General features: G+C 37.9%; 1 pseudogene across 1 annotated transcript; it reads left to right on the forward strand.

The window, feature by feature from the left end:
- The first annotated feature begins 747 nt into the window (after positions 1 to 747).
- On the forward strand, positions 748 to 7,421 carry LOC149151875 (chaperone protein ClpB1-like; annotated as a pseudogene). Its single transcript, XR_016263288.1, has 13 exons — positions 748 to 932; positions 1,051 to 1,638; positions 1,822 to 1,991; positions 2,152 to 2,310; positions 2,396 to 2,537; positions 2,732 to 2,911; positions 3,140 to 3,414; positions 3,538 to 3,878; positions 4,034 to 4,312; positions 4,415 to 4,579; positions 6,805 to 6,955; positions 7,069 to 7,174; positions 7,294 to 7,421. The product of XR_016263288.1 is annotated as a chaperone protein ClpB1-like (transcript).
- The last annotated feature ends 536 nt before the right edge of the window (positions 7,422 to 7,957 follow it).

Below are 7,957 nucleotides of genomic sequence, written 5' to 3' on the forward strand. Positions count from 1 at the left end.
AATTGCCAGATTTCATGGCGTATTTACTCATAAGGTAGATAACTTCAAAAGAATATCATTGATTTTTTAGTTGAAATGGGTGGAGACTACAATTTCTCTGGATGGAAAAATTTTAAGTCTTGAAATCAATTTCAAGAAATTCAATCTTGAGAGTGTTTGAATAGTTTTTTGATAATAAAAATAGATGTAGAAATAGATTGAACACTATTGAGAACTACATCCAAACTTACAAAGTTATAATTTAAATTTCCAAATTTTTTATGAGTAGTTAGACTAAGAAAATTAAATGATACACATTTGATTCCATAGTTGAAAAATAATTAGATTTTTTATTTTACCCCATATTAATTTATATTTTTCTTAATTATTTAAAATAATAAGAATAATATTTTATTTAAAAAATAAATAATAATTAATTAATATTTACCCACAGCCTTGCTTTACATTAAATTAGGAAACCTTGACTTTTGTTAGCTAGAGTGGGTCTTGATGAGATGATAAGGGCTTTATAATACTATTTATGCTTTCATACGAAACATAAAAGTTCCCACATTCATATTTTAAATTGAAATCATCTCTGTTTTAATTTGAAACCGCATATTTAGGCTGATAGGCCTTCCTTTGAAAGAGACTTTTGTCGTCCTTTTGTTCCTAATGTTGACACCTGGCGTCACATTCAGCGGGCATACAATCGTCTGACATCTGTGCGCCGAGTTTATGGCACAATGCTAGGAGTTTACGGGATACATGCCCGCTGGTTTCGCGCTTAGCGCCATCACATGGCACACCACGCGAGTTCTTTCATTAATTCTCTTCCTGGCAAGACGTCTGGTCACAGTTTTTCCCCTTGGTTCGCCCGCCCAGATCGATGGTAAGAAGCCTCTGCTGCGATCTGACGGTGGATTAGCTGCTGGGCACTTTACCCTACTCCGGTTAGCTTGGAGAAGACCTCTTTCGCCGAGCAGTCTCTCCAGGAAACCTGCTCTGATGTTGATTCTCCCGTAAGCGGTCTCGTTTGGTTTTTCTATCGGGGTATAGCTTATGACATAGGGGTATTCTCCGTCAAGCGATTTCATCTGCTACAGGTGGAGAGGAAACTGTGGAAGCAATACAGAGAGTCCTTTGACAGGCCCTGAAGAAACTCCCATCCCAGGCCCTGAAGAAACTCCCATCCCAAGATCCTGCCCCCGACAGTATTCCTCCTAACATTGAAATAAGATACTGCATCAGTCGTGCTCGGTATTTACAAAAGAGCAAGGGGGACACTCATTTGGCAGTAGATCATCTTATTCTTGGAGTGCTAAAAAACTCCCAGGTTTCATATTGCTTTACAGAGGCAGGTGTGAGGATAGAGAGAGTGAAATCCGAAGTGGAGAAGCTCAGAGGAGAGGGCAAAAAGGTAGATACTGCGTCTGGTGATACTAATTTTCAGGCCTTCAAAACATATGGCCACAATTTGGTTGAAGATGCTGGGAAGCTTGATCCTGTCATTGGTAGAGATGAAGAAATTCTGAGAGTAGTTATAATTTTGTCTCGGAGGACCAAGAACAATCCTGTGCTCATTGGAGAGCCTGGTGTTGGAAAGACTGCTGTGGTGGAAGGGCTGGCACAAAGAATTGTTTGAGGGGATGTGCCAAGGTAAGCTCTTTTGCAAGCACACAAATATATATTGTTTGAAAATTTTGGTTTGTAGGTTGCCTTCCACAAATTTGGGGACTTTTGTGGGTCCGCACTGGTACAGTGCGTTGGGCAGGATTATCTTCAGAATGCAAGCTTGGTAGAGCCACTAATTCATTTTGTTTTTCAAATGGTTTTAAACAACAATTTGCGAGAAGTGAGATTGATAGCCTTAGATATGGGAGCTCTAGTGGTTGGTGCCAATTATAGAGGCGAATTCGAAGAGCGACTTAAATCTGTATTGAAAGAGGTAGAAGAAGCTCAAGGAAAACTTATTCTCTTTATTGACGAAATACATTTAGTTCTGGGTGCCGGTAAGAGAAACCTATCCTGGTTACCTACAATTCAATTTTTAGATCTAGCAAATATTATATATGTTATTAGCCTTGATTGATTAAAGGTCCTTTTAAGTGATTGGTTTTAAGCTTCGGTTGTGAAGTAATCGTGTCGAATTGAATTTTGTTTTGTTTCCAGGGCGTACTGAGGGATCAATGGATGCTTCCAATTTGTTTAAACCGATGCTTGCTCGGGGCCAACTTAAGGTGCATTGGAGCAACTACTCTGGAAGAGTACCGGAAGTATGTGGAGAAAGATGCTGCGTTTGAGCGACGATTCCAGCAAAGTGAGTGCTTAGTCGGGTTATTAGACGTATTAATATGGCTGTTCACACGCTTCTAGTGGTTTTAATAAATTTGTTGCTATTGATATTATGGTGCAGGTTTATGTAGTTGAACCTCGTGTGACAGACACTATTAGTATCCTTCGTGGTTTAAAAGAAAAGTGCGAAGGTCATCATGGTGTGAGAATATTGGACAGAGCACTTGTAGTTGCTGCCCAGTTATCAAGTAGATATATCACTGGTAAGTATATATATCACCGGTAAGTTGATACCTGGCTATTATGGGTGGAATAAGTTGCAATATGTGTGAATTATCCCAAAAGTAGTGTTTATTACTTGATCATTTGGGGTATTATGTTCTGCTCTTAATTCTTGAGAGATCAAGAACTCCTCTGAGGCGTTCTGAAAATCATTATAATCCGTTTGTCTGAACAGGGCGACATCTTCCAGACAAAGCAATTGATCTTGTGGATGAAGCATGTGCAAATGTAAGAGTTCAACTGGATAGCCACTTGAAGAAATCGACACCCTTGAAAGGAAAAGGATTCAACTAGAAGTTGAGTTGCATGCCCTGAAAAGGAGAAAGATAAAGCCAGTAAAGCTCGTTTGGCTGAGGTTTGTACTTGAGATAACCTTATTGCATTTTCTTGGCTGTCGTTCTGATCAGTGATCAATCTGTAGGCATTTTTATTATGATGGGGATTCTTTGATGTAAATATGTCTATTGAAAATTCTTTGTATGTTGGGGGGTGTTGTTGTTTGACATGGTGAAAATTGTTGGTCGGTAAGAACCATTAGTATCATAACCTTTAAATAACTCATTTTCTTTTCTAATTCTTATAGGTTCACAAGGAGCTTGATTATTTGAGAGATAAGTTGCAACCGTTGAAAATGAAATACCAAAAAGAAAAAGAGAGAGTAGATGAAATCCGGGGACTGAAGCAAGAATGTGAGGAATTGCAGATTTCTTGGAAAAAGCAAAGCGTAGGAAGGCTGTGGCGCAAGCTGCAAAACTATACAGGGCCCTTAAAGAAACAAAGACTGAAACTTCTAGAAAAGAAGCTATGGGAAAAAATCTCATGTTAACAGAGAGTGTGGGACCTGATCAGATTGCAGAGGTACGTTGAACGAAGTATCTATACATACCTTCCATCGAATATGATTGACAGAATTTATGTTGGCAACCCAATGAGAGCTATAGTGTCTGATGTTCATGATACATAACTATGTGATGAATGCAGGTTGTGAGTCGCTGGACTGGTAGCCCTGTTACAAGACTTGGTCAGAATGAAAACGAGCGACTGATAGGTCTGGCAGACAGGTTGCATGAAAGAGTTGTTGGACAAGATGAGGCGGTTCAAGCGGTTGCCAAAGCTGTGTTAAGATCGCGGGCTGGACTTGGAAGACCTCAACAGCCGACTGGATCTTTCCTATTCTTGGGGCCCACTGGAGTTGGAAAAACGGAACTTGCAAAGGCTCTTGCAGCTCAATTGTTTGATGATGAAAATCAGCTGGTCCGTATTGATATGTCTGAATATATGGAGCAACATTCAGTTGCAAGGCTCATAGGTGCTCCTCCTGGGTATGTGAACAGCTAGATGTTTCTAATTGACATTAGTTGATAGCCAGACACTCAATTGGTTGACAACAAGACGCCTTTTTTTGTATAGTTGTATTTATATTTTTGCTCGATTTGTTGTTGCAATGTACTAAAATGATTTGATGTTGTAATGGCAGTTATGTGGGTTATGAAGAAGGGGGGAAACTGACAGAAGCAGTAAGGAGAAGACCCTATAGTGTTGTTCTTTTTTATGAAGTTGAGAAAGCACACACTTCAGTCTTCAACACTTTGCTTCAAATGCTTGATGATGGTAGACTTACAGATGGACAAGGTCGCACTGTTAGTTTCTCAAACAGAGTCATTATCATGACATCCAACCTTGGAGCAGAGCACTTGCTTGCTGCATTGTCTGGCCACACAACAGTAAAAACCCAAGAGAGAATGTCATGCAAGAAGTATGCACATGCATTCCTGGACTCTGTGTATGCATCTTTTTCATATAATTTTATCACGACGTTGGCTGCGGTGCTTTGACATGCCTTTGAATATTGTTGCAGGTTAGAAGACATTTCAGGCTAGAGTTATTGAATAGACTTGATGAGATAGTTGTCTAGGCTATGCATGAGCGATAGAGTGAAGAGCAACAACGGCAGCAGCACATGTTCCTTGTCCCAAGTCATGGTATTGTTGGCGATTCTTCCAGTGTTAAGTTTTTCTCTAAGGTAATATTATGCTCTAACTTTATGATCTAACCGACCTTTTGTATTTTAATTGCGTGAATTGATTTGAAAATAAATCAAACTTATAAAACAGATTACAAGGGTTGCATATTCAATAATAAGAACAAGTTTACTGTGTAGAAATGGAGGGTATATGCTTTTATACCGGAGTTTTCATTATATTATTTATATATAGGTGTTAGATCAAGTATCCTAGAGCGGCGCTTTGTTTTTTTCCCTCTAGATTCGTTTTTGTTAGGTTTCAGAAGGAGCTTTCCCTGAAAACCTAATCTTCTTTGCCAATCAATGCCAACGGATTTTTCTGTGTTTCGGGAAGAAAGATTTTCGCGGATCAAAGTAGTATCTCACGGATTCGCAATTTAAGATCCTCTAGTCTATGGGGTGGTGGTATAATGTCAATCCAAGTTCAAATTCCACTGGTACAAAAGTTGCATCCAAGACCAGTTGAAAGTCATGGCGACCTTGACATGTAAAGATGCAGCGCATCAAATCGGAAGCGGTTCTTTTTCAGGCAGGCCTCAACTATTTGTTTCTAAAAATGACATGTTATAATGGATTCATCGGTCGGTTCAGGGGGATTTCTATGCAGGTTGATTGTTTGGTGGGTGGTGCTGGGTTATTGGTCAGCAAGGAGACATATGTTGTGTTGTGCGTGGAGGGATAGCAAGGAGACATGTGTTGTGGGTGGAGGGATATCTCTGAGCGCCTAATGTTTGGATAGGATTGACAGAATAGGAATAAATTAGAAGGATGATGAATTTGCTATTGGGTAGTTATAGGAGGGTGAGAAAATGGCCCTATTATGTCGACATTTTTAGCTAGAAATTGAGAGTTGAGATTAAGGATGATTTGTGTAACAAATTTCGTGTTAATGAATGCCTGGTATTACCCACAAAGCAAGTTGACTCTTGATTGATATCAATCACCGTGTTGTATGGAATTTCTGGTTTGTGCTTGATTTATGGAACTTTTCTTTTGTAGAGATACATTTGATCAGCCTCTTTTTCTGTGGTGTTGTGCCATTTGTTCATCATATTTGGGTTTCTTTGCACACTAGATTTATCCAATATTCTGTATCTGGCAGTTGGCGACATACTTTTAGAGTATTGCCATATGAATTAGGTTATCTTTCGCACTCCCAATGTATGTAGTGAGTTTGAGGGTCCATGTTTTTAGATGGGGTTTTGTTGCGCTTTGGTAATAGCCTCTAATAATACTTCTTCTGGTGCTATCAGGAATGCCTGATTACATATTTGTACGACTTAAACTGCTCTAAAGTGATTCAAGATCACTGTGAAGCCTTGGAAGTATTCCGAGAGTCTACTTTAAAAAGGTCTGAATACAAAATTCTGAAACGCTGATATGCTTTGATACTGCATTTGGTGAGAGACACTACACAAATAGCAGATGTATTATTTGAGATAATTTTTATTAATGTTCAGCAAATGATCAAAAACTCATTGGAATGAAAAGAGTACATGCAGTGTAGGTATAGTGTGGGAGTGTGAAGGGCCTGAAGGTCCTAGATCAATACTGAAAATGAAAATAGTTAAAGAACTATGTGGGAAGGAATGATGAAATATGTGGGAATCCTGGAATCAATCCACAACCCTACGAGCAAATCCAATAGAAATTCTCTACCTCATAATCTGAGGAAGGCACCCTATAGAAAATATCTCTTTTACTATTGATGAGCTCAGTAGATGATTAGTTATCACACGGTGGTAGAGTTAGAGCTTTATACATAGGTCAGAGTTTGTTTTATATAATTATGGATTTTCTTGTATGTGAAAACTTGTATTTTCCCCTTTATTGGGAAAATTGAGAAAACAGAAAGATTGACTAATATTTATTAGTTTTGTAGCTTCTCTTCATTTGCATGTTATTGCATTTGCCTGATGTCATTCATGATGTGGACAATTAGATATCTTTCTGTATATTGGTATCAATAAATGTAAATAAATATCTGTAAACATATTTCTCTCCATTTGCATTTACAATTTAATTGACATTCATGACGTGGACAATTCGATATCTTTTCTATATAATGATGTAAATAATTGTAATTATAAATTTTGAATTGGAATGTTGTGGCATGGCAGTTTATTTTGGGTGCACAGGATTTGTATGTTTTGCTTATCTGTTCTCTTTTCTTAATATTTTGTAATGATGAATGAAGAGAATTTTGAAATTATTTGAATTTCCAGGATGGCCGTAAAATCAGCGTCGGAGATTGTGCACTTTTTTCAGGCTGGTAATGCACCGCCTTTCATTGGGATTATTCATTGCTTGACTTCAGATGAAGACGATCACGTGAAGCTAAGTGTAAACTGGCTTTATCGACCAACTGATGTTAAGGTAGGCAAAGGGGTTTTGCTTGAAGCTGCACCAAACGAGGTCTTCTATTCATTTCACAAAGATGAGATATCAACTGCCTCATTGCTTCATCCATGTAAAGTTGCATTTCTCAGGAAAGGCGTTGAAATTCCTTCAGGCATATCTTCATTTGTGTGTAGGAGAGTTTATGACACTACGAACAGGTGTTTATGGTGGTTAACTGATCAAGACTACACTGATGTAAGTTTTCCCACACCATACCTGGTTAAATGATGGAAATAGGGCACTTGTTTAGATTTTCATTTTTTCTATTTGTATATCTAAATGTCATGCTGGGTATGCTAAATACATGTTTGAAGGGGTGTTTATTTTGGAGGAGTATTGTTGTCCTCAATGACTTGAGAATCAGCGTACGAGCAGCCTCTGATGATCAAAGTTCAAATTTGTCTATGATGCAGTGCAAGTATATAACACGTCCAAAGTTATTTGGACTCAAGGATCGAGGTTTCACAAAGAGGATTAAATTGATGAATATTTTTGATATTTCATATTATTGACAAAAGACATTCAATTAGCATCATATCTATTGATGCCAGGTCGTTGGTCCCTAAAGAAATCAGATACTGGATGTTGTAAAAGTTCTTATTTACAAGTGAAACATATCTTGTAGATATTGGATAATTGTTTTTGTTTATTTTTTCTTTTCCCTCCAACTTGCATTTCAGAACATCTTTTTCCCACTTTTTCCATTTGATATAATTGCTATTTGGAGCTAATTTCCAATTTTAAAGCAGTCCAGGATTACTCTACATTGGTGAACAAAGTTAAATTGAAGGTTTAAAATTTAAATGGATTTGTTGTGCCAAGGTCCCATTCTTGTTGAATTCTCCAGAAGGGGAGTGTCTTTTGTTTTATTGATTGGAATCCTATCTAGGCTGACTTTTGAGGTTAAGTTATTTGACAGTGACATGGATTTAAATAAAGAGATATAAGGGGAGGTGAAACTTTTGTGAATGATTTCTT

The sequence above is a fragment of the Pinus tabuliformis genome, chromosome 9 (assembly GCF_031772625.1).
Source record: "Pinus tabuliformis cultivar Carrire ecotype Pingquan chromosome 9, CPIR1, whole genome shotgun sequence".
Taxonomy (NCBI): domain Eukaryota; kingdom Viridiplantae; phylum Streptophyta; class Pinopsida; order Pinales; family Pinaceae; genus Pinus; species Pinus tabuliformis.